Source organism: Manis javanica, chromosome 2 (genome assembly GCF_040802235.1).
Source record: "Manis javanica isolate MJ-LG chromosome 2, MJ_LKY, whole genome shotgun sequence".
In the NCBI taxonomy this organism is placed as follows: domain Eukaryota; kingdom Metazoa; phylum Chordata; class Mammalia; order Pholidota; family Manidae; genus Manis; species Manis javanica.
In genome coordinates, this window is record NC_133157.1 from 146702111 (window position 1) to 146727963 (window position 25853).

The window sequence follows — 25853 nt, forward strand, 5'->3', positions numbered from 1 at the left end:
ACCTATACCTTGAAAACTACAAGACACTCTTAAGAGAAATTAAAGGGGACACTAACAAATTGAAACTCATCCCATGCTCTTGGCTAGGAAGAAATAATATCATCAAAATGGCCATCCTGCACAAAGCAATATACAGATTTGATGCAATCCCTATCAAATTACCAAAAGCATACTTCAACGAACTGGACCAAATAGTTCAAAAATTCATATGGAATACCCAAAGACCCCGAATAGCCAAAGCAATCCTGAGAAGGAAGAATGAATTGGGGGGGCAGCTCACTCCCCAACTTCAAGCTCTACTACAAAGCCACAGTAATCAACATAATTTGGTACTGGCACAAGAACAGAGCCACAGACCAGTGGAACAGAATAGAGACTCCAGACATTAACCCAAACTTATATGGTCAATTAATATATGATAAAGGAGCCATGGACATACAATGGGGAAATGGCATTCTCTTCAAAAGATGGTGCTGGCAAAACTGGACAACTAGATGTAAGAGAATGAAACTGGTCACTGTCTAACCCCATACACACAAGTAAATTAGAAATGGATCAAAGACCTGAATGTAAGTCATGAAATCATAAAACTCCTAGAAAAAAACATTGGCAAAAATCTCTTGGACATAAACATGAGCAACATCTTCATGGACATATCTCCCCAGGGAAGGGAAACAAAAGTAAAAATGAATTAGTGGGACTATATTAAGCTGAAAAGCTTCTGTACAGCAAAGGACACCATCAATAGAACAAAAAGGTACCCTACAGTATGGGAAAATATATTCATAAATGACAGTTCCAATAAAGGGTTGACATCCAAAATATATAAAGAGCTCAGGCACCTCAACAAAAAAAAAGCAAATAATTCAATTAACAATTGGTCAGAAGAGCTGAATAGACAGTTCTCCAAAGAAATTCAGATGGCCAACAGAAACATGAAAAGGTGCTCCACATCGCTAGTGATCAGAGAAATGCGAATTAAAACCACAATGAGATATCACCTCACACCAGTAAGGATCGTCACCATCCAAAAGACAAACAACAACAAATGTTGGCAAGGTTGTGGAGAAAGATGAACCCTCCTACACTGCAGGTGGAAATGTAAATTAGTACAACCATTGTGGAAAGCAGTATGGAGGTTCCTCAAAAAGCTCAAAATAGACATACCACTTGACCCAGGAATTCCACTTCTAGGAATTTACCCTAAGAATGCAGTAGACCAGTTTGAAAAAGACAGATGCACCCCTGTGTTTATCGCAGCACTATTTAGAATAGCCAAGAAATGGAAACAACCTAACTGTCCATCAGTAGATGAATGGATAAGGAAGATGTGGTACACAATGGAATATTATTCAGCCATAAGAAGAAAACAACTCCTTTCATTTGGAATAACATGGATGGAACTAGAGCATATTATTCCCAGTGAAATAAGCCAGGTGGAGAAAGACAAGTATCAAATGATTTCACTCATATGTGGAGTATAAGAACAAAGAAAAACTGAAGGAACAAAACAGCAGCAGAATCACAGAACCCAAGAATGGACTAACAGTTACCAAAGGGAAAGGGATTAGGAAGGATGTGTGGGAAGGGAGGGATAAGTGTGGGGATAAAGAAAGGGGGCCTTACGATTAGCATGTATAATGTAGGGCGGGCATGGGGACGGCTGTGCAACACAGTGAAGACCAGTAGTGATTCTATAGCATCTTACTATGCTGGTGGACTGACTGTAATGGGGTATGGGGAGGGGTGTCTTGGTGAAGGGGGGCGCCTAGTAAACATAATGTTCTTCACGTAATTGTAGATTAATGATAAGAAAAAAAGTGTAAGACAAGTTGATAGACTGTGTACATATCAGAGGCGGCACTGTGTAGTCAATCCCAATATTTTCCATTACTCCTGGTCGAGCCAACTCTAAATTACATAAAGTCATAGAAAATACAAGGAATATTTTAATTTTTGGCTTTGGAAGGTGCTCTTTTAGTTACACTTAATGTAGCTGTAACTAATACTTGTGAATTCAGGGGTATAAAAAATAAAACTAGGAGACTAAGTTTGGTCTTTGGCTATCTACCTAGTTTCCCAAACAGTCTCTAAACTCTAAACACAATCCTGCTATACACTCTTAGGTATATTCTCAATAGTAGCCTAGAAGAAATTACTCTTTCTCCTAATTCCCATTTTACATGCCCTGTACTGCTATCCACGTAGGGAAGCCTAATTAACCACGGTCCCTCATTTTTTCTACTTTTATATTTTCTACTATCACTTACTTTGACTTGCTCATCAATCTCTGTTACCTATTCTATATTCTGTAGAGCTTAATGAGGAATTAAGATTCTTCAAGGTATGAATTTTATTATTAATGACATTTATGGGTAACCACTTATTTTATGTTTAAGCGTGCATACTGGTTATTGGGTGCTGTAAAGACATAGGTTTCATAAAAGTTGTCAGTGAGTGGCATCACTTTAATTACAGTATGCACCAGGATCTTCAGAATTCACTTGTTAAACCTGGAATAAGCACAGTCAGTTATGTGAGAAAAGACAGCCTTGAGTGGCCTGTTTTCCAAGTTAAAAGAGGGCAAGTTGACTCCAGAGTATAGAGTGCCATGAGTTAGGAAATGAATATATAACAAAATTATTTTCTTTAAGACAAAATCATCAGATTTAAACTCTAAATTTTAAGCAAGTGAGCAAAAAAAAAAACCCAAAATTTGGATGGAAACTTTGAAGCCCTTCCATCACAAGAACTGCTAAAAGTTTCATCCATGAGCCCCGCCTGGCTTAAAGTGGTGGTTGTGAAACATCACCTGGGAGTCCCTGGAGTCCCAAGATCCATCTGCTCATGGGGTCCAAGAGGTCCAAGTATTTTTGCTATAAAGCTCAATGTTACTTGCCATTTCCATTCTCATTCTCTTTACAAGCATACAGTGTAATGTTCCAGAGATATGGTATGTGATAACATCAGAGCTCTAATAGTTAATGCGATGTATGATCATGTACATTTGTATTTAGAATGTTTCAGTTTTAACTTCTAATGTCATGACTATCAATAGATACAATCCATTTAACTAAAACTTCCTAGGAATTCTCAGTAATTTTTAATAATACAGAGGAATCCTAAGACCAAAACATTTCAGAATTACTGTTTTAAAAGTCTCCCAATATTTATCAGGGTATAATTACTTTTCGCCGTTTTAATAATGAAAGAGCTCTCTCCCTCTCTCTCTCTGTCACAAATGGCCAACATTGGAAGTTGAATAAATTGAGCACCCGGACTGTGTTCATTTCAGTACCATTGGGTGAACACCTCAAGATGGGCTGATATGAGTCCAAAGAAACAAAAACTTCCTTTGGCTGTGTCACCTTCTGTGTTTTCCTTCACTGTGTCCTCTATATGAAGGGTCATCAACTGTGGCCCGCAGGCCAAATCCAGTCTACCATCTGGCTTCGGAACAGTCGTCTGGGAGCAGTCATGCTTATTCACTTATGTCTTGTCTACGACTGCTTTCAAACTATTATGGCCCCACTTAGCAGATGTGACAGCACCTGGCCTCTCTCATTCAGGTTTGACTTAATGAGGTATGAAGCTGGTAACAGGCCATGTTAGTGTAACAGTATGTAAAATAAGCTGTGTTTCTCAACGAGGCATGGCTTTTCTGACTCCTGTACTTCCAGCAGGAGTCTTTAAGAGCCTGTCTCAGCAGTACTGCTGCACACCAGTGAAGTTCTGAGTGTCTGCCATTTATGTATGGTTCTTCCAGGAAGGTATTGCTGTGTTCCCAGTTTTAAAGACAGTTATTATTATTAGTGAGATAAATCAGTATGTAATAAGAAACATTCATGTACTAAATGTAATTCACTGTTATAAAATATTCTATTTTTATTTATCATATTTTACCTTATTTTCTACTTTATTATGACAAGTTCAATTTGTTATAATGTGATTACAGAGGAAAGATACAACATTTAACTTAAAAATCTTTTATGTACACAAAGATATATGGGATTTTAGGGGTCAGGACTAAATGAATTCCTTTTCAGACTATTGAAATAAACACCATCTCAAATTTTAAGTTACTTACATTAGCTTTAAGAATAATTCTGAATATTGAACTATTAAGAAAGAAATTAAGAAAGAACAAATATACATGTAACTTATACACCGTTTTTCTTCATTGGTCTTTCATTATCAAAACTCCCTTATTCTTACTTTATCTGTGGTAGACCACCAAGGGCAATTCAGTATCTCAACTCTTACCTGGAGAAGAGTTTCGATTATTTTGAGAAGAATTTTTAATTCCCTTGTCCACTTTGTAAACATCAATTAGTTGGGAAATGCTATGTGTAAAGAAAGGTTACAAATAATATTACTACTTTAGTACTGATTTGAAAAACATTTATCAAATAACATTCCTAAGAATATTTTGGATAATAACAGCTAATACAAAGCCTTAATTAGCCCATATACTCCAAATTTCTAAGTGTTACAAACTTTTTATCAAGCAAATAATTAAATATGACAAGCGGTAAGATAGTAAGGTGGACCAGTCATGAACTGAGGGCACTATAGCTCAGTAAATGAGTCAGACTTAGCGTGCCATAATGGATGGATGTGTCTTGAACTCAGAAGGCCTAGCTCTATAACCAACAGCTTTTTGTTATTGGACAAGCTGCTTCTCTTCAATTCAAAGTCTTGCTCTAGAAATTAGGGATCTTGCTCTAGAAAGTAGGGATCTTGCCGCCTCATTTTACAAAGTTGTTGCAAGGGTTTCATAAGCTACTATACCCCCAAAATGCTCACAGGAACACTCAAGGAATGGAATGATTTGCTCTTCAACTTGAAACTATTTTGGAATACCAAATAAAACCCAGTGGGTTTTCACATGTTCTAACAAGTTAGCTGCCGTGTTCAGAAGACGTAATTATTTTCGGTTAACTGTTCTTTCTTTTTGGTAATTTAGGTGATAAGTAACTTATAAATATACTACCTCATTAAGTTGGATGACAGCATTGTCCCCTATCACTGTAGCTAATCACACCGACGGCACAAACCAATAGAAGTCAAAACCTGGCGCCGACTGCTACTTTTTCCTCTCCATCTACTCAAACTTTGAACTAGCAGGTCTTTATCTGAATGATGTTTCATCTCCATGTCATCTCCAGTTGACTTGAAAGACTTACCCCTACTCTTGTACATGTGGACATGGATGGGGCTTAGCTCTCCTAATGCCAAGTAACCTACTTGAGATTCAGAGATTCCTGTTGAGTGGCTGGCTTTCTTGTGAGGCAGAATCTGAAAGTATTTTGAAACCTGAACTCCACTCAAGGCACTTTGGAAATTTTCATCATTATGGAAAACAGACCACTTAAGGGGTGAACCTTAATTATGGAATCTCAGGCAAACTGGTCCCACTATTTAGGTCAGGGCAATATGGGGTGTTCCATGACCTAAGAAACCCTCTACCCTGTGGGTACAGAACATCCTACGAGAAGGCAAGTCTAATCTCTTCCTGCAGCCTTATCTGAACCTCTCTGCTAATATCTGCAGCTAATGGTCCCACCTAATATCGGCAAACAGGACAGACAATATCCTCAAAGGGTGAGTCATTGTGAGGGTCTCAGGCTAGGGTGCAGGCTCTCCATAAGGCTTTTGAGGGTGTGCAGAAAAGTGTGTTGCTGAAGCTAGCAGGCCCAGCTGCCAGAACAGGGAGCTCATGCTCTGAAATAGTGGCTGAACATACAAGCATATGTATGTGAACTGAGAAAAGGTGTGGCTTTTCCAGTCTAGTGTGGATCACCATGAAGACAGGAATCTAGAAAGGCAAGGACATCCTGGGAGCAAAGGTCAATCAGCACTGCCTGTAGGGCCATTTCAGTAGCAATGCTGCAGCAGTACAAGCAGTGGAAACAAACAGAACATAGAGTGTCCTTTCCCGCCCCCTCCAAGGGACTTATGAAAGAGCACTGTCTCTTTGGTCTTAGGGAAACCCTTGGGTTCTTGGAAAATTCAGGGGGGAGAGTATAGGGGTAGTACCCAGGGAAAAAAGCAGGATTTTCTGCTATTGTGAACATGTCCAGGTAACAGTAGAAAATTCGGAGATGTGACATTATTTGTGCCTCATGCATAGCTGATATACATAGAATTAAATGGATAATGTTATATCTTAAAAAAAGTCCTGTGATAAAGAACTGGGCACCATTGCTACCAGTCTAGCTTTTTGCAGGGTTTCTGGCTGATGATGTGCCCTATGTGTAGTGCCAGTCCAAAACTGACTGAACCAAACTACGAAATCACCTGTTACATATTGAGTAACAGTTATTTTAAACATTAGTTCAGTGGTAGCTAGCATTTTAATGTAAATACTTACGTATTCAAACCTCTCTTATAAGCATAATTTTCTGCAGTCCATCCAAGGGTATCTTCCGAAAAGACATCAATATCTTGCTGAAGAAGCAGCCTGGCTATAACTGTTGATCCATTATCTATAGCAAGCATGAGTGTTGTTCTAAAATGACAGAGAAATAACTTCACCCTTAGGAACTTTGTTACTTAAATAGCTAACTTGATACACTTTACCAAGTTAAAATCTTGCCTGTCTGTGTAGAACTGACCATTCTCATGGTCAAGGGTTCATCTTTGTAAATTACCTCCAAGACTAAAAGGAATGGACAAAAAGGAAGCCTTTTGTCCCACTTGGCTATTATGTAGTAGAAGTTGCTACTTTCAAGTCCTCTGGTGGACAAGAAACTATAGTGAGGTCACTTTTCTGAAATCGGTGAAGATTTAAATGAAGAATCCCCCATTTCTTCCTTAGTCCAGTATATTATACTTGAAAAAGACTGAAGTCTGATACATTAAAGCTATTTGCAGGCTTATAACAATATTAGTAATAATGGTAGTACTCATAGTTGCAGTTAAGATGCTAAGTATGTGCTAGGCACTAAACTAAATGATGTATCTATAATCTTATACACAACCATTCTTGAAGGATATATTATAATCCTATTTTATATCAAACATATTGGTGCTGATAAGTAATGTTCCCAAGGTCACACGCCTAACAAGCAGGAAAGTGAGGTATCACACTCAGTCTTCTGAGAACCTAAAGCCCACCTCCTTTCTCTTTATCACCCACCTATGACTTGTCTTCAGTAAATGGAAAGTTTGTTCAACTAAAGCTATCTTTCTTCCTTCTACCATACCAATGAAAAATAAAAACATCAAAATATATTAGAAGTGAAAAAGGATAAAAACTCATGAGCCCATAGTATCTGGTAATAGTCATTAACAGTCACTTAGGAATAACCTAGTAACATCATTATTCTTTAAAGAAAGCAACTTAAAGCAAAGACACTTCCAAAAGACAAAAATCAATTCCTTTTTAAGCTCAAGAAGCATCTTTTAGGAAAAAATGTATGTAAAGTAGAGGTAAAAAAAATACTATAAAAGCATTAAGAAGTCCAAAATTGTGTCCTTAAAAAGCCTGTATTTTATAAAAACCAATATGAAACCCACCCTTTAGCTAATCTAAAAATCATGAGCAAAAAAGTCAGATTGCAAATGTCATCAGCTAATATTGTAAAAGAACCCTGCTGTACAGACTGTTGCCTAGTCAGAATCATTGCTTTTCTACTAATGATGTGTTGATATTTTCCACTACGTAATTATCAATTAATCCTACACTTAATCTTCTGATGTGTTTATCACGACGCTAGAGAAATACAAGGTTTAAGAAAATACTGTACCTTTTTTTCTTATCAACAGCATGTACATTTGCTCCTTTAGTTAACAAATACTTTGTCATTTCACACTTTCTTTGCCTTATAGCAAGCAAAAGTGGTGTGAAGCCTTCCTGTAAATCAGCAAAAACAATTTACAATTTAGAAAATCATATATTTCTAAACTGAATAAAAAAGTTATGAAAGATCCTCTGCCCTTAAACATATAATATAGAAGGAAAATAAAAAGTGGCCCCTTCCTTCTCAGCCCTCAGTTTTCACCTGCTGCTCCTTCTCTGGCAATGCCCTTCCTCTACACCTCTTCGACAGACTACCTGCAAAGGCATTCTCCACAACTCACTGCAAATACTGAAGTCTTCCAGGAAGTCTTTGCTTCCCTTCACAGTATTGACCATGGTGTGCTGTACTTGCCTTACTGCTTCCCCTCTAAACCAAGAGTTTCTTGAGGACAGGGGCTATTTCTTAATCTCTCTGTATCTCCAAGCTTTAAGATGTAGTAGGAAGTGCTTTAACTATTTTTACTGAGTTAACCGAAGTGAGTCTCTCTAGGGTACTGTTTCTTACAACAATTATTCCAAAGAATATGTACTTTACCAAAAGTTAATGACTATGCCACAGTGAGAATTCCATGTTCTGTATTTGAGAAATATTTTAAAGCTGTGCTTTATATGTCTAGTACTAAGGAAATCTGTTTAACTTTGCTTACTCCCTATCTGCCCAATACTTCTTTGTTGCAAACATTAACATTTGAGGAATTAAGTGTTTCAGGGATAGTTCTGACAGCTTTCCAGTAAAAATGAGGGTTTTTCCCATGTGTACAAAATTGCTTGATTCTTCTATCAATGGTGTCAGGTTCCAAGATGTCAATGTCAGGCACTACTGCTTCGAATGGGTCACTAGAAAATGGACTCTGAATTAAAAACGACACGCTTCGAATGAAAGGATTGCTTATAACCAAATGGTCCATGGGTTTTGTCCTATAAGAAGATAGTTTTGTTTTACCTTTGCTGTTAGTAAGCTCAATATGAAATTTTAATCCCAATTGTAATGATAACCCTGGGCCCACTAAAAAATCTTTTTATTTAGGATTCCATTTTAATTGCCACTTAAAATTGTATTCCATGCAAAATATGAATCAAATAAAAATATAATGGCTTATCAATAAAACTTCTAATACTGATCTACATGGATTATTTGTAGCATAATGGAAGTTAACTAAATCACTTGCATTTTTAAGGAACAATGCTGAGGGAAAAGATATAATATTGTCTACACTAAACAGATAACCTAAATGACTGTAACCATGATCAACCTCATTAGGTTTATAGACATTCCAGTGGGGATAGGATTACCAATAATACATGTAAAAAAAAGTCATTTAAAAAACCACTTATAGAAAAGATGGCAGCATAAGAGGTGAGACAGAGAACTCCTAAAATGACACATAATATGAAAATATAATTAATACAACTAATCCTGAAAGAGCAACAGGAAAGAAGGCTGCACCAGACTGCATACACATGGAGCAAAGAGCAGACCTCACAGAATATGGTAACATACCTGACCTGGTGGGACCCAACCCTTTCCCCTACCCCAGCCCAGCAGAAGAGGAAGAAACAGAGCAGGGGGTGAGTGGACGCCTGGGACTCCTGAACACCTAGCCCTGGATATCTGCTCTGGGAGCACGAACCTACATTGCACGCTGCTCTGATTTAGTGCGGTTGGAAAGCTAAGACAGGCTGAATACCTGCAGAGATGGAAATTCCAGCTGCTTGTGGAAAACAGGGATTCATATCTGGCTGATGTGGGTGGGCAGTCTGAGAGACTTCCTAAAAGTGAGAGGGCTGCTAAAGGGACAAGGATTGTGCAGAGCTTACTGCTCAGGAGAATGGACAGGTAGCCAAAATTGTCTGGGTGCACTCTTCCCAGCAGGTTGGGAGCTTAAACTATCTTTAGGCACTCCATTCCCCTGGCTACATACACAGCTCCAAGGCCCCCACCACCACTATGATACACAGCCTGCTGTGTCTTACTCCTGCCTGGCTAGCGTGCAGCTGGCTCGGGATCACAAACCAGCAAAACTTGCCCTGCCATCAGGCCAGCCAGAGGGAAGCTCCGCCTACGGCAGCTACAAACACACAGCATAGAGGCTTACACCTGTGTGTTTGGCCCACTGGTTTGGGCAGTGGAGACAGGCATAGCAGCCCGGAAGCAGGAAACAGCTCTTTCCTCCACCAAGGCACCAACACAGCTCTGCTGCGACCCCCGACATTGCTCCAGGCGCTAAACAGCTCCAGAGAGTAGAGCTTCTGGGCACTACAGGGCACCACAGACAAACTATGAACTGTCAAAGGAACTTGGTTGAAAGCAAAATGATGAATACACTTGAGAAAGATTGAAATGAAATCGACCTCATGAATCTTCCTGAAAGATATTTCAAAATAAAAACCATTGACATACTCATGGAGGTATAGAAAAATATTCAAGATCTCAGGAATGAATTTAGGACAGAGATCAAATAGTTGAAGAACACAATGGAGGGTATTAAAAGCAGATTAGATACAGTGGAGACAATAAATGAAATAGAAATTAGGGATATGGAAGAGAAATACAAAGAAGCTGAGGCACAAAGACTGGAAGAATACTGAGAGAACTGTGTGACCAACACAAATGGAACAATATTTGATTATAGGGGTACCAGAAGAAAAAGATAGAAGGTGTCTTTTAGGAAATAATTGCTGAAAACTTCCCCAATCTGGGGAAGGAGATAGTCTCTCAGGCCATGGAGGTGCACAGATCTCCCAACACAGGGACCCAAGGACAAAAACACCAAAACATATAATAATTAAAATGGCAAAGATCAAGGATAAGGACAGACTAGTAAAAGAAGCCAGAGACAGAAATAAGATAATATACAAAGGAAAACCCATCAGGCTTTCATCAGATTTCTCAGCAGAAACCTTACATGCCAGAAATGAGTGGAATGATATATTTAATGCAATGAAGAAGAAGGGCCTCAAACCAAGAAAACTTTATCCAGCAAGATTATCTTTTCAATTTGAAGGAGGGATCAAAGAATAACCAGATAAGGAAAAGCAGAGAGAATTTAGCTCCCAGAAACCATCTCTACAGTGTATTTTGGAGGGACTGCTACAGATGGAAGTGCTCCTAAGGTTTAATAGCTGTCACCAGAGGTAATAAAAAGGGATAGACAAAAAGTACAGAATCTGATATATAATATATAAGGAATGGAGGAGGAAGAAAAGGAGGGAAAAAGAAAAAAAAGAACCTTTAGATTGTATTTGTAATAGCATACTAAGTGAGTTAAGTTAGAGTCTTAGATAGTAAGAAAGTTACCCTTGAACATTTGGTAAACACAGATCTAAACCCTGCAATGGCAATAAGTACATACCTATTGATAATCACCCTTAAAGTAAATGGTCTGAAAGCACGAATCAAAAGACATAGTCACTGAACGGACAAAAAACAAGACCCATCTATATGCTGCCTACAAGAGACTCACTTCAAAATCAAAGACATGCACAGACTAAATGTGAAGGGATGGAAAAAGGTAGTTCATGCAACTAATAGGGAGAAAAAATCAGGTGTTGTAGTACTAGTATCAGACAAAATAGACTTTAAAGAAAGTCACAAGAGAAAAAGAAGGACATTACATAATGATAAAGGGATCAATCCAACAAGAATATATAACCATTATAAATATCTATGCTCTGAACACAGAAGCACCTACATATGTGAAAGAAATACTAACTGAATTAAAAGGGAAAATAGAATGCAATGCATTCATTCTAGGAGACTTCAACACTCCACTCACTCTGAAGGACAGATCAATCAGACAGAAAGTAAGTAAGGACACAGAGGCATGAACAAAACATTAGAATAGATGGACCTAATGGACATCTACACTACTCTACACCCAAAAGCAGCAGGACACACATTGTTTTCAAGTGCACATGGAACATTTTCCAGAATAGACCACATACTAGGCCACAAAAAGAGACTCAGTAAATTAGAAAAGATAGAAATTGTGCCAACCAACTTTTCATATCATAAGGGTATAAAACTAGATACAAACTGTACAAAGAAAACTAAAAGGCTCACAAATACATGGAGGATTAACAACATGCTCCTAATCAATCAATGGATCAATGACTAAAGTAAAGCAGAGATCAAGCAATATATGGAGACAAATGAAAACACCACCACAACGCAACTACTTCTGTGGGATGCAGTGAAAACAGTTCTAAAAGGGAAGTATATAGCCATTCAGGCCTATTTAAAGAAGGTAGAACAATCCAAGATGAATTGTCTAAATTCACAATTATTGAAACTGTTCAAAGAACAAATGAGTCCCAAAATCAGTAACAGGAGGGACATAATAAAGATCAGAGAAGAAATAAATAAAACTGAGGAGAATAAAACAATAGAAAAAATTAATGAAACCACTAGCTGGTTCATTGAAAAGTAAACAAAGCTGATAAACCCCTAGCAAGACTTATTAAGAAAAAAAGAGAATCTACACAAATAAACAGAATCAGAAATGAGGAAGGAAAAATCACTACAGACCCCACAGAAATACAAAGAATTATCAGAGAATGCTATGAAAATCTGTATGCTAACAAACTGGATAACCTAGAAGAAATGGACAACTTTCTAAAAAAATACAACCTGCCAAGACTGACCCAGGAAGAAACAGAAAATCTAAACAAATCAATTGCCAGCAATGAAATTGAATTGGTGATCAAAATACTACCCCAGAACAAAAGCCCCATACCAGAGGGATTCATTGCTGAATTTTATCAGACATTTAGAGAAGACATAATACCCATTTTCTCCTTAAAGTTTTCCAAAAAATAGAAGAGGAGGGAATACTTCCTAACTCATTCTATGAAGCCAGCATCACTCTAATACCAAAACAAGGCAAAGACACCACAAAAAAAAAAAAAGAGAAAACTACAGACCAATATCCCTGATGAACACAGATGCAAAAATACATAGCAAGATATTAGGAAAGTGAATTCAAAGATACATCAAGAGGATCATACACCATGATCAAGCGGGATTCATCTCAGGAATGCAAGGACAGTACTACATTAGAAAATCCATCATCAGCATCCACCAAATTAACAAAAAGAGGGACCAAAACCATACGATCTTTCCGTAGATGCTGAAAAAGGATTTAACAGTATTCAACATCCATTCATGATAAAAACTTTCAAGAAAATCGGTATAGGAGGGTGAGTTCCTCAATATAATAAAGGCCATATCTGACAAAACCACAGCCAACATCATACTTAACAGCAAGAAGCTGAAAGCTTTTCCTCTAAGATTGGGAACAAGACAAGGATTCCCACTCTCCATGCTTTTATTCATCATAGTACTGGAGGTCCTAGCCACAGCAATCACACAACACAAAGAAAGAAAATGCATCCAGATTGGTAAAGAAGAATTCAAACTGTCACTGTTTGCAGATGACATGATACTGTATGTAAAGAACCCTAAGGACTCCATTCCAAAACTACTAGAACTAATATCTGAATTCAGCAAAGTTGCAGGATACAAAATGAATACAGAGAAATCTGTTGCATTCCTATACGGTAATGATGAACTAGCAGAAAGAGAAATAAGGAAAACAATTCCATTCACAAAAGCAGCAAAAAGAATAAAATACCTAGGAATAAACCTAACCAAGGAAGTGAAAGACCTATACTCTGAAAACTACAAGAATCTCCTAAGGGAAATTAAAGAGGATACCTATAAATGGAAAATCACCCCATGCTCTTGGAGAGGAAGAATTAATATTGTTAAAATCGCCATCGTGCCTAATTGAATCTACAGATTTAACACAATCCCTAACAAAATACCGACAGCATTCTTCAATGAACTGGAAGAGTTCTAAAATTGATATGGAACCACAAAAGAACCCGAATAGCCAAAGCAATCCTGAGAAGGAAGAATAAAGCAGGGGGACCGCGCTTCCCAACCTCAAGCTCTACCTCAAACCACAGTAATCAAGACAATTTGGTACTGGCACAAGAACAGAGCCATAGACCAGTGGAACAGAATAGAGAGTCCAGATATTAACCCACGCATATGTGGTCAATTAATGTATGATAGAGGAGCCATTGATATACAATGGGGAAATGACAGCCTCTTCAACAGCTGATGTTAGAAAAACTGGACAGCTAAATGTAAGAGAATGAAACAGGATTATTGTGTAGCTCCATACACAAAAGTAAATTTGAAATGGATCAAAGACCTGAATGGAAGTCATGAAACCATAAAACTCTTAGACATAAGCAACTTCTTCATAAACATATCTCCGCAGGCAAGGGAAACAAAAGCAAAAATGAACAAGTGGGACTATATCAAACTAAAAAGCTTCTGTACAGCAAAGGACACCATCAGATTAACAAAAAGGCATCCTGCAGTATGGGAGAATATATTCATAAATGACAGATCCAATAATGGGTTGACCTCCAAAATACAGAAAGAGCTCAGGCACCTCAACAAACAAAAAGCAAATAACCCAATTAAAATGTGGGCACAGGATCTGAACAGACACTTCTCTAAAGAAGAAATTCAGATGCCCAACTGGCATGTGAAAAGATGCTCCACATCACACAAATCAGAGACATGCAAATTAAAACCTCAGTGAGATATCACCTCACACCAGTTAGGATGGCCAACATTGAAAGGACAAAACAACAACAAATGATGGTGAGGTTGTGGAGGAAAGGAAACCCTCCTACACTGCTGATGGGAATGTAAATTGGTTCAACCATTGTGGAAAGTAGTATGGAGGTTCCTCAGAAAACTAAAAATAGAAATACCATTTGACCCAGGAATTCCACTCCTGGGAATTTACCCTAAGGATGCAGGAACCCAGTTTGAAAAAGACATAGGTGCACCCCTATGTTTTTGGCAGCACTATTTACAATAGCCAAAAAATGGAAGCAATCTAAGGATCCCTCAGTAGATGAATGGATAAAGAAGATGTGGTACATATACACAATGGAACACTATTCAGCCATAAGAAGAAAACAAATCCTACCATTTGCAACAACGTGGATGGAGCTAGAGGGTATTATGCTCAGTGAAATAAGCCAGGCAGAGAAAGACAAGTGTCAGATGATTTCACTCATCTGTGGAGTGTAAGATCAAAGCAAAAAGTTAAGGAACAAAACAGCAGCAGACTCACAGAACCCACGAATGGAGTCACAGTTACCAAAGGGAAACGGAGTGAGGAGGACGGGTGGGAAGGGAGGGATAAGCGGAAAAAGGGGCATTATGATTAGCATACATAATGTGTGTGGTGGGGGGAGACACGGGAAAGGCAGTTTAACACAGATAAGTAGTGATTCTATAACATCTTACTACACTAGTGGAAAGTGACCTTAATGGGGTATGTGGTGGGGACTTGATAATGGGGGGAATCTAGTAACCACAATATTGTTCATGTAGGTGTATGTTAATGATGTATCAATAAATAAATGAATGAATAAATAAAAATAAGCAAATAAAAAGGGAATAAGTAAATATAAACCTCTTATAAATTCTAATTTAAGTCAAGCCTATTCCTGAGATTAATATATGACGTAAACTCTACATTGTAAATTAATACAAACCATCTCAAAAATCTTGAATATTTATCAAAAAATACTATAAAATAGTCTAACATCAAATTGTAACCTCCAGTGTTTATAGAGGGCAAAGTAGGTGACTCAAGGAAGTAAAGACCCCAGGTGGGGACAGGGGAACAGAAAAAGGGGAAGCCCTCTGCACAGCACCACACCTCAGAGTAGGCATGATTCCACGTTGCAGATATGATCCTTTAAGAGAAGCCTGAAGCCCAGATTTCTACATGAGTCCCCTTCATTTTAAATATTGACTCAATTTATTGGGGCAAATTAAATGTATTCAGGGGCCACAGTTAGTCTATAGTTCACTTGTTTTACATTTTTCACATTTCCCAGTGGTTGTGTATAAAACAAATCGGTGTATGCAAAAATCTCCCCTTTTTTTAGTATCATATGGTTTACCAAAACACTGGGCCCCAACATGTAATAAAAATTGCTATTAAGATTCATAATACCCAGAAATAGGATCACTCCTACACTGTTGGTGGGACTGCAAGTTGGTACAACCACTGTGGAAAGCAGTATGGAGGTTCCTCAAAAGACTAAAAATAGAAATACTGTTTGACCCAGGAATTCCACTCCTGGAAATTTGCCTGAAGAAAACAAAATCCCTGCTTCAAAAACATATATGCACCCCTATGTTTATTGTCACACCGTTTACAATAGCCAAAATGTGGAAGCAACCTAAGCATCCATCAGTAGATGACTGGATAAAGATGTGGTACATATACAATGGAATATTATTTTGCTCTGAAAAGGAAATCCTGCCACTTGCAACAACATGAATGCATCTTGAGGGTATTATGATCAGGGAGATAAGCCAGGTGCAGAAAGACAAATACCATATGATTTCACTTATTTGTGGAATATAAAAAGAAGAAAAAGAAAAAGAACAAAACAGCATTAGACTCACAGACACTGAGAAGCGTCTAGTGGTTACAAAGGGGGAGCAAACTAGGCAGGGATGTTGGAGGGAGGAGGAGGGGTACTATAGAACCATCGTGCTGTACATTTGATAAAAACCAAAAATGATTCATAATACCACCTCAAAGAATTTTTCCAATGCTTATGAAAGCTACAATCTATTTTTATTTAATTCTCCCAGATTGTTAATCAAATGGATAACTAGTTCTTAGGACTGCTGAACCTAAACTATTAAAAAAATTCCCATCACTTTTGTCACTAACTACATGGATTTCGATATTTAAAATTGCAATTCTAATTATGCCAGGGATCTGTGAATTTAACAGACATACTGAGACACTCTATCACACGGCTTCAGCTAAAAAGAAGGTCCATGATTTACTACTATTGCCATCGGAGAACCCTGCTTGTGATAACCAATTTGTTGGCCTAATGGCTTTAATGATACCAAAAGATGCAAAATCCTTCAAGGGTCAGCCTCTACTTATTAAGACTATCCAGAAGCAAATTACTAAAGACTCTTTGAGTGCTAGGGAATAACTGATGGCTGGAAGGAAAAACATGTTTTGTTTAGGCCAACAGATATCGCCAGTAATATTCTTTTTAAACTTCTCAGTCACAGAGGTAGGGCCAGATGGAAGTCAGGCTAAAATTGTCAGAAAGGAGAGAGCTGAAGGAAGTAGTAACCTATCAAACTCCAACTCTTCTAGGGATTTCTTAAGTTTGTGAGATCTGCAAATTTATATATTACACTTATCCATTCAGTAGTTGTTAAGCAAGAGCTGTATCAGTACCTCAAGGAAATATTTCCAAATATACATACATATCCAGGCCTTACTGGACTTGGTTTTTTAAAGTTTCCCAGGCAATTCGATTAACCAGCACAACCCTAGCTGAGCACTGGTGCACTGGACAATCACGTCATTCTCATCTCTCACATATGTGGTCAATTCCTGCTATCACTAGAGGATTTTATCAAAGAAAGGAAAGCACAAGAGATGAGTCACTTAGCAAAACTGCATTCAATTTTTCTCGGTGGGGGCAGAACAGGGACTTGTAAGGAAACCCAAAATGTAACTTGATTTCGTTATTCATAAACTCCTCCCTTCCCATCAAGATGTTCTAGATCTGAAGGCAGAGTTTAGCTCCCGTCTACGTGGCTGTTTCTGAGAGAACGGGATATATCAGTTCATTACATCATCTTCCCTCGTTTCCCACCTCATCACCAACTGCTCCCTGCCAGTCTGGTTCCTCAGAGTCCTCCTAATGTTGATCTCTAAGCAAGTTTACAACCCATTCATCCTCTTTCCCAAACAAACAATTATTTTCCCTCAAGGCTGAAGACATCTTGCCTAAACAGAGAAAAGCAAGAAGGACAAAGCAAACACAAAACACCTCGTCTTGTTCTTTCCCTTCATGTGCCCAAATTCCAAATTGGCCTCCATATTTCTGATTGCACTCTCTCTCCTTTTCCCTTTCCTTTTTGCCTCTGAAACTTTAGCCAGTGAAAGAGGAATCGCTTTTACGTAAGTCAGTTTTTTTAATAAAATAGAAACTCGTCAAGAGTAGCCACAATTTCAGATGATAAAATGCATTTCTTTTGTTTTCTTTTTAGATAAAGCCTATTTCCAAAGCAAACTTGGCTTTCCTGTGTTGCTTGACACCAATTAGAAAAAAACTTGGGTGCGGAAAAAATATTTGAAAGAAAAGCTGTACTTCAGCAAATTCAGTGTTTTCACAAACATCTGCCATGAACGCATGTAACAAAGCTGTACTCTAATGCTTTCTTAGAAGAGCCATTATTTTGAGTGAAATCTTAGTTATTTTAAAATATTTTCAGTCAGGAAATGCTTGATTTTCCAAATATGTAAAATTGATCCTAACTATATTAACCTGTTGGGGCTGCCGCATGGGAGGTAACGTACGTCCAGAAGAAACAGCAGGCAGATCAGCTTCACCATCACCTGTTCCCTACATGCAGCTATAAGCTGGTGAGGAGCTGCATGAGGCTGAGCAGGAGCTACTTTGTGATATGAAAACCCTAAGGTGGTACATGGCTGGCAGAGCAGCTGCCAGTACAAGGGAATTGCCCTGCTGATGTCAAGATGTGACCCAAACCCCTCACTGGATCTTCAGAGCCCTGGGGTCCCAGAGTGCCCAGGTCCTGTGGTGTGCCGCTTCCACATCCCACATGCACTCACCCAGCTCCTCTGGCCTGGTACCAGTTCTCCACCTCTCCTTCCACCCATCCCCAGCAGCACCCATTTCCTAAGGCTCTGCAGAGCAGTCAGCCTCCACCATCACCTCACAGCCCCTCAGCCTTCAGTCCTTTGTGGGCTCTGAGCCTACCACCCCCTCCCAGGCAGTCAAGGGAAGGTCCTCCTCCTCGGGGAAAGCAGGGCCAGGAGACTGTTCTGCCCTCTGTATGGGCATCCTTTCTCTAGCCCTCCCTGACTTGGCTTTGGAGGTGTTTCCATGGTGACAGGGCCCGATGTCGAGTATGCAGTATATGTATGTGTCTACATATACACACACATACGGATGTATATGTAAAAGAATTTTATACATCAATGGCTACTAAAGAAATTAAAAACATGTTATTCAAATTTTTGTAGATAAAGGTGGTGGGTGCATACCTCATTGTTTGCCTCAATGTCTGCGTTGTGCGAGAGGAGCTGTGCCACTGTTGTTACACACTCACCACAAGCTGCATAGTGTAAAGCTGTGTTGCCATAGATGTCACTTACATTGGGATCGGCACCATGGTTTAAAAGAATATGTGCGCATTTCTCTTGCTGGCATTGCACGGCCTGTAGGTATTACACAAAGAAACACAGTATAAATTCTAGGATTTCAAAGTAGACACTCTACAGGTTTCACCAGTGAGTTATACTTAAATGAGAGAAATTGATTTATCTTCTCAGCTATTACATCAAATCCATCTCAGGCTGGCATCGACAGCTCCTACATACCTTGATCAGGGGTGTCCTCTCTAGGTTGTCACGGAGGTTAAGCTCACATTTTCTCTGTAGCAGAACAGTTACCACTTCTGCATGGCCGTTGGCACAGGCCAAATGCAGAGCAGTCCTAGGAAAGTGAGTGGACTTGTTAGGAACAATGCACTCTTCTCAAAACATACAATTATTCATGTAATTGTGAACATTAAAGAGCTAAGTCTTCAAAACAAGTCTACTTTTTCTGGAGAAGGTACAATATTTATCAGCCTTATTACTCACCACATTAATGAAAGTGCAGACTACTTGATAGAAATAGCATGACCTGGGGATTCAGCTCATCTTAGGTTTGAATCTTACACCTTAGAGATCAGTTGGCCTTTTGGTGCCTCAATTTCCTCATCAACATAATGGGGATAAAAGTAAGTTATCTCATGGGATACTACTGTTATATTTAAATAAGAATCTATGCTAAATGCTTTAGAACAGTTCCTAGCACAAACAGCAGGTCAGCAATTATTACACTATTGTTATAATTATTACTATTACTACTCCTTTATAAAGGGAATCCAATTTAGTAAAATGATATAATTGTGCCTACTTTACAAAAATGTTTTAATTAGAGCACTGTGTTTGAATCATTTTAAGATTCTCATTCCCTCACATTTTAACATCTCACATTGGAATGCAGCTATAATTCATAACGCCTGATAACTAATTGGCAGCATTTAAAACGTTTCTTATTGGTGCATAAAATAGTACAGCATCAGACAATCCACTGAATTACATTAAATGAAATAATGGTATACACAACAGATCTACTGCAGTTCACATACTTGGATTTAAATAAATTTTAGTTCTTAAAAGCATTATGATATTCATAAATGACAGATCTGATAAAGGGTTGACATCCAAAATATATAAAGAGCTCACACACCTCAACAAACAAAAAGCAAATAATATGATTAAAAACTGGGTAGAGGAGCTGAATAGACAGTTCTCTAAAGAAGAAATTCAGATGGCCAACAGACACATGAAAAGATGCTCCACATCGCTTGTCATCAGAGAAATGCAAATTAAAACCACAATGAGATATCATCTCACACCAGTAAGGATGGCTACCATCCAAAAGACAAACAACAACAAATGTTGGCGAGGTTGTGGAGAAAGGAAAACCCTCCTACACTACTGGTAGGAATGTAAATTAGTTCAACCATTGTGGAAAGCACTATGGAGGTTCCTCAAAATGCTCAAAATAGACATACCATTTGACCCAGGAATTCTACTTTTAGGTATTTACCCTAAGAATGCAGCACCCCAGTTTGAAAAAGACAGATACACCCCTATGTTCATCGCTGCACTATTTACAATAGCCAAGATATGGAAGCAACCTCAATGTCCATCAGTAGATGAATGGATAAAGAAGATGTGGTACATACACACAATGGAATATTACTCAGCTATAAGAGAAAAACAGATCCTACCATTTGCAACAACATGGATGGAGCTAGAGGATATTATGCTGAGTGAAATAAGCCAGGCAGAGAAAGACAAGTAGCAAATGATTTCACTCATATGTGGAGTCTAAGAACAAAAGAAAACTGAAGGAACAAAACAGCAGCAGAAGCACAGAACCCAAGAATGGACTAACAGTTACCAAAGGGAAAGGGACTGGGGAGGACGGATGGGAAGGGAGGGATAAGGGCGGGAAAAAAGAAAGGGGGCATTACTATTAACACGTATAGTGTGGGGGTGGGGGAGCGTGAGGAGGGCTGTGCAACACAGAGAATACAAGTAGTGATTTTACAGCATCATAATATGTCGACGGACAGTGACTGTGAATGGGTATGTTGGGGGAACTTGGTGAAGGGGGGAGCCTAGTAAACATAATGTCCTTCATGTAATTGTAGATTAATGATACCAAAATAAAACTAATAAAAAAAGCATTATGAAATAGTGGTTCTTCTGAAATATCAAAACAGAAGCAGAAATTTTAAAAAAATAAGTATTTTGATTTTCATGAAACTTTAAGCCAAAGGAAATTCAGGATTCAGTGATAAGGATAGCTGGTTTTATTCAATATTTACATTTACAGGTTGTAAGAAAATTAGATATGTGCGATGATCAACTTAGGACTGAATACTATTATAAACATTCTAGAAGGCAGGCAAACATTATCTTTTACAATTTTGTATGATCAGAAGTGCTTTTGTTTGAAAGAGTAGGAAAAGCTTCAGTTGAGATTAGATCCTAACACTTCAACTTAAAAATTTTCATCTTGTTCACATGGGAAACATGAAGTTTTTAAGAAGGAAAGAATCCTGAGTAGAATTTGTTTGCTGTTGGAGAATTAAGTATTTTTTTTGGAGTTTTGTGTGTTTTATTTAACAATTTAGGCCATAATATTTGTAACTTAAAAGTCTCTATATACTATGTGCATGTATCAAAGAAACCTGTAGTAAATGCTTGATAGGAATGTCTTTCCATGGCTTCTTTATAAAATCCTCAGTTATCTTCTCCTTCTTACATCAGGATTATATCTAAAGAGATCATCAGCAAGGGATTCTTCTTTTGCATGTTGATTTTGCACCTCCATTTCCTGCTTTAACCACTCTTCTAATTCACTATTCTTCCGAGTATGATGGGCTATTAGATCTGATCCTCCAATGATGTGTGGAAGTTTTCCTGCCCCAGGAAATGTGACCTTTCTGAATTTCTTGAAGTTCTTTTGTTGACCATAATCATCACTTCCACCAGATGCATTTCTGGAGGTAGAGTTATTGACCACCAGTGATGTAAACTCAGTAACACCTTCCTTGGAAGCATCTGAGCATCATCCAGAAGTTCATCATTGTTAGAGAGTTCTTTAGTTGACCATAGTGAATCTTTCTTGAGCTCACATTTCTTCCCAATTCCATCTTCTTCAGATACTTCGTTACTTTCTGCTTTTACTTCATCATTAAAAATGCCATTTGTTTCTATTTCCAATCTTGGCCTTTTTCTAACATTGACACCATCCTCTTGTTTTGGAACTTTCACTGCAATTTCTAACTCTGGCTATGTGTTCTTGAATAACTGTTCCAATACTGCATTTTCTATGACCAAATCATCAATTTTTTTCTTTTTTCTGATCTTGGTTTTTCCATAGAAAGAGATTTATTGGCAGAATTGTTCACAGTGGATTTTAAATCTGTATCTGTAAATAAGTTATCTGTTTTTTTTCCCAGTAGGCTCATTCTGAGATAGATGCTGCTCCTTGTTGCAGAACTCAGATTTTTCAAAAAGAAAAAGAAAAATACACTGGTACTACAAATTCCACCTGGAACAATTTTTTGTGGGATAAAAATCTGACCACTTATCTCCACATAATTAGCAGGTATCTCTCCACCATTTATAAATGATTCACCTCTTCCTACTGATAGGAAAATGTTATTTGGGCCTCTAGGTCACTTTCCATTCTGTTCCATTCATTTATCTGTCTTTTCAGTTGTTAATAACTCAACACTATGATAATTTATAGCACATTTTGATATCTAGAAGGGCAAAACCTTTGTTTAATATACAAGACTTTCCTAAATTTCATCACAATAAAAGAGGGACAGCATAAGAAACCTCCAATTTTTAAAAGTGCGATTATTTTTTATTTGGTTTATGTGAAATTTATAAATATAACAGGAGCACACATTTTGAGAAAATGAATCTTCCTATTTAATAGATAGATTTTCCCACTTCGAAACTCCTTTCCCAGGTCCATCAGTAAAAAGCAGATATATACATAGGTGTGCACCCATATAAAATGGATATTGCATTTTACCCACAGAATTTTTACAAGTTGACAAATAAAAGTTTTCATTTTTCTCATTATGTATTATGTGCTTTTAGGCAGTATTGTTAGGCACTTTTATTTCATTATGCACTTTTCTGTAATATCTAATATTATGGTATGAAAATGTATACATTAAAAATAAAATGCTATCTATACTCCGTTTTCCTATTAGTGATGTTTAGTTAAATGACTGCCAAACTGTCCATAAGTGCTCTGTAATAATTATGAGTTAGTCTGAAATCGCTTGTTTTTGTCTCTTCTTCTCATACTGTGGGCATGGGCACCAGGTACCCTTTGTCAGGCTTCCGGGACCCAGGTCCTGTGGGGCCTTGGTGCCAGGAGGCACGGCTCCCCAGGTGAGCCTGGAAGGTGAGCGCTTTCCCAGGTCCACCCACCTCCTCCCAGACCGCCTCTGGCCTCCCGGCCCCTCTTACCTATTCTTCTTGTCCGTGTCATTCAAGCCATTTTTCCCCATAAACAGAATCTGCTGCACTCTGGCTACTTTGCCCTTACTGGCAGCCATGTGGATCTTTCTGACATCTTTGCTTCGGATATGGTACTGGGCCTGAAAGTTGACTCCCCAGCAGTCAACCTCTGTGTTAGTGGAATGGTTTCTGAAGGAGCGCAAAGATGGCCAACACTTCAGGCCCTGGGATCCAAATATCCTCTCCATCATAACAAAGCCTCGGGCTTCAGGAGACCTCAGCTCCCCTGCTGCCGTCCGCTCCACAGCACTAGTGCTGTATAAGCCAACCTAGGGGCCACAACAGCCCAGACCCCTGTCAGCAGTTAGCACACAATAACTCCAGGCAACACAAGTGCCCCGCCCAGATGACATCACAGGGCAGGGCACTCAGAGACCAAGGGTGTGGAGAGTGTATGTGCTGGGCCCAGACAAGGCTCATTTCGGCTGATGCTTGAGAGGAGCATTGGGGGGCGGTGTGTGTGTGTGTGTGTGTGTGTGGCTGAGTTGGGAAATTGGCAGAAGGTAGACTAGTCCATACGGAAAAGCTGTGTATGGGGGCAAGAGCAGCGTGAAACTTCAGGATGGTGAAAGCCTCCTCCCCACAAAACTAGACCTAATATTGGAATTGAGCAAAGTTGCAGGATATAAAATTAATAGAAAGAAATCTGTGGCATTCCTATACACTAAAAATGAACTAGCAGAGAGAGAAATCAGGAAAACAATTATTCATGCCTCAGAGCACACATTATCCTGGATTATCTAGGTGGCCTCAATCTAATCACATACATCCTTCACAGTGGCAAATGGAGGCTGAAGAGCCCATCAGAATAATGTAGCACAAGAAAGAACAGAGATTCAAAGCATGAGAGGGGCCTCAAGCCACCATTCCGAGTTTTGAATATGTAGGAAGCCAGACAAGTAATACAGCAATCTGGACAGCTAGCAAGGAGCAGAGGATCTCGGATCTTTGACTGCAGGAACTGTCCTCCGCCTACACCTTGGAAAAGTTGGAGAAGGAAACAAATTCTCTTCCTGAGCTTTAGTCAATGAGACCATGTGAGACTGCTCACCTCCAGAAATGTGAGATAATATATCTGTATATTTAAGCAGCTAACTTTGCATCAATTTCCTATGGCAGCAATAGAAAACTAATACAACCATACTACATTTCTACAGACATACCTAGAAGGGAGGCTGATGAGTGTGAGTCACTACAGTTCAAGTAGGAAAGGGTTAAATCCAGGGCCCATGAAAAGAAAAAGATAAATGGGAGTTTAGTCAATGTCAACCGCCCAAGGAAATGCCCACTGTGAGCCATGTGTCTTATACTGGTCGCGAGATGAAGGCAGAGAGAGACCCTCCTGAATTGTAAGACTGCAACATCCTTTTTGGGACCCAGTTTTACTATTACTATCAAAAGAACTGATAATATTCATATGTGAAAATAAAAATCCATTTCTAAAATACATTTAAATTCATATCTGAAACACTGAACAATTTGTATGAGCCATGATGTTTATTGGAGTGTTATTAGTGAGAGCACCGTAGTGCTCTCATTAGAGCTCAGTAATAAAGAATCTGCATAATAGAGAATTGAAACATGCATATAATACAAAGTTTAAATTAATCCCTCTGTCTTTCCGATTCTACTAAAACTACTAAAAGGCACAAAGCTCTATGTGATGATTTCAAAATACAATATTAAGCGTTTATTTCCATTGTAAACTTTCTACAATGCCCATTATGTTTTCATTTGTGCTTTAGAAATTTAAAGGTAGCCCAAAAGTAAAAGAAATACATTTAGTATGGTGTAAAATGGAATACCATAGTCATTTATTTTATGCCTTTCTTCTAATAAATTTTCCAAAAAATTGATTATCATGCTAGATGGAAACCAGTCAGATAGGAAGCTGCTTAAAAAGTATGCTGTATATCTACAGTTTCCCTGATATGGCCTAATTTCCATCCTTCTGCAGTATGTTCTGTGACTGGAAGGCTGACTTACTCCATGAACATACTCTCTTGCCCTCTTGCTTTGTTCTGTGAGAGAAACTAATAAAAGAAAAGAGGGCAGAAAGTATACCAGGTGATTGTGTATATTTCCCAGCCCTGTCCTGGCAGAGGCTGCTAAGGGTTCACCAAGACCGGCTGCCAAAGCACGTCTTTGTCAGGCATCCTTATGCATATAAAGTGTCCTTCTCATGCCTCTTCAGGCCCAGGTATAGCGTACATATACTACATGCCTTTTAGGTTCTCAAAATCAGCCTTATGTTTTTG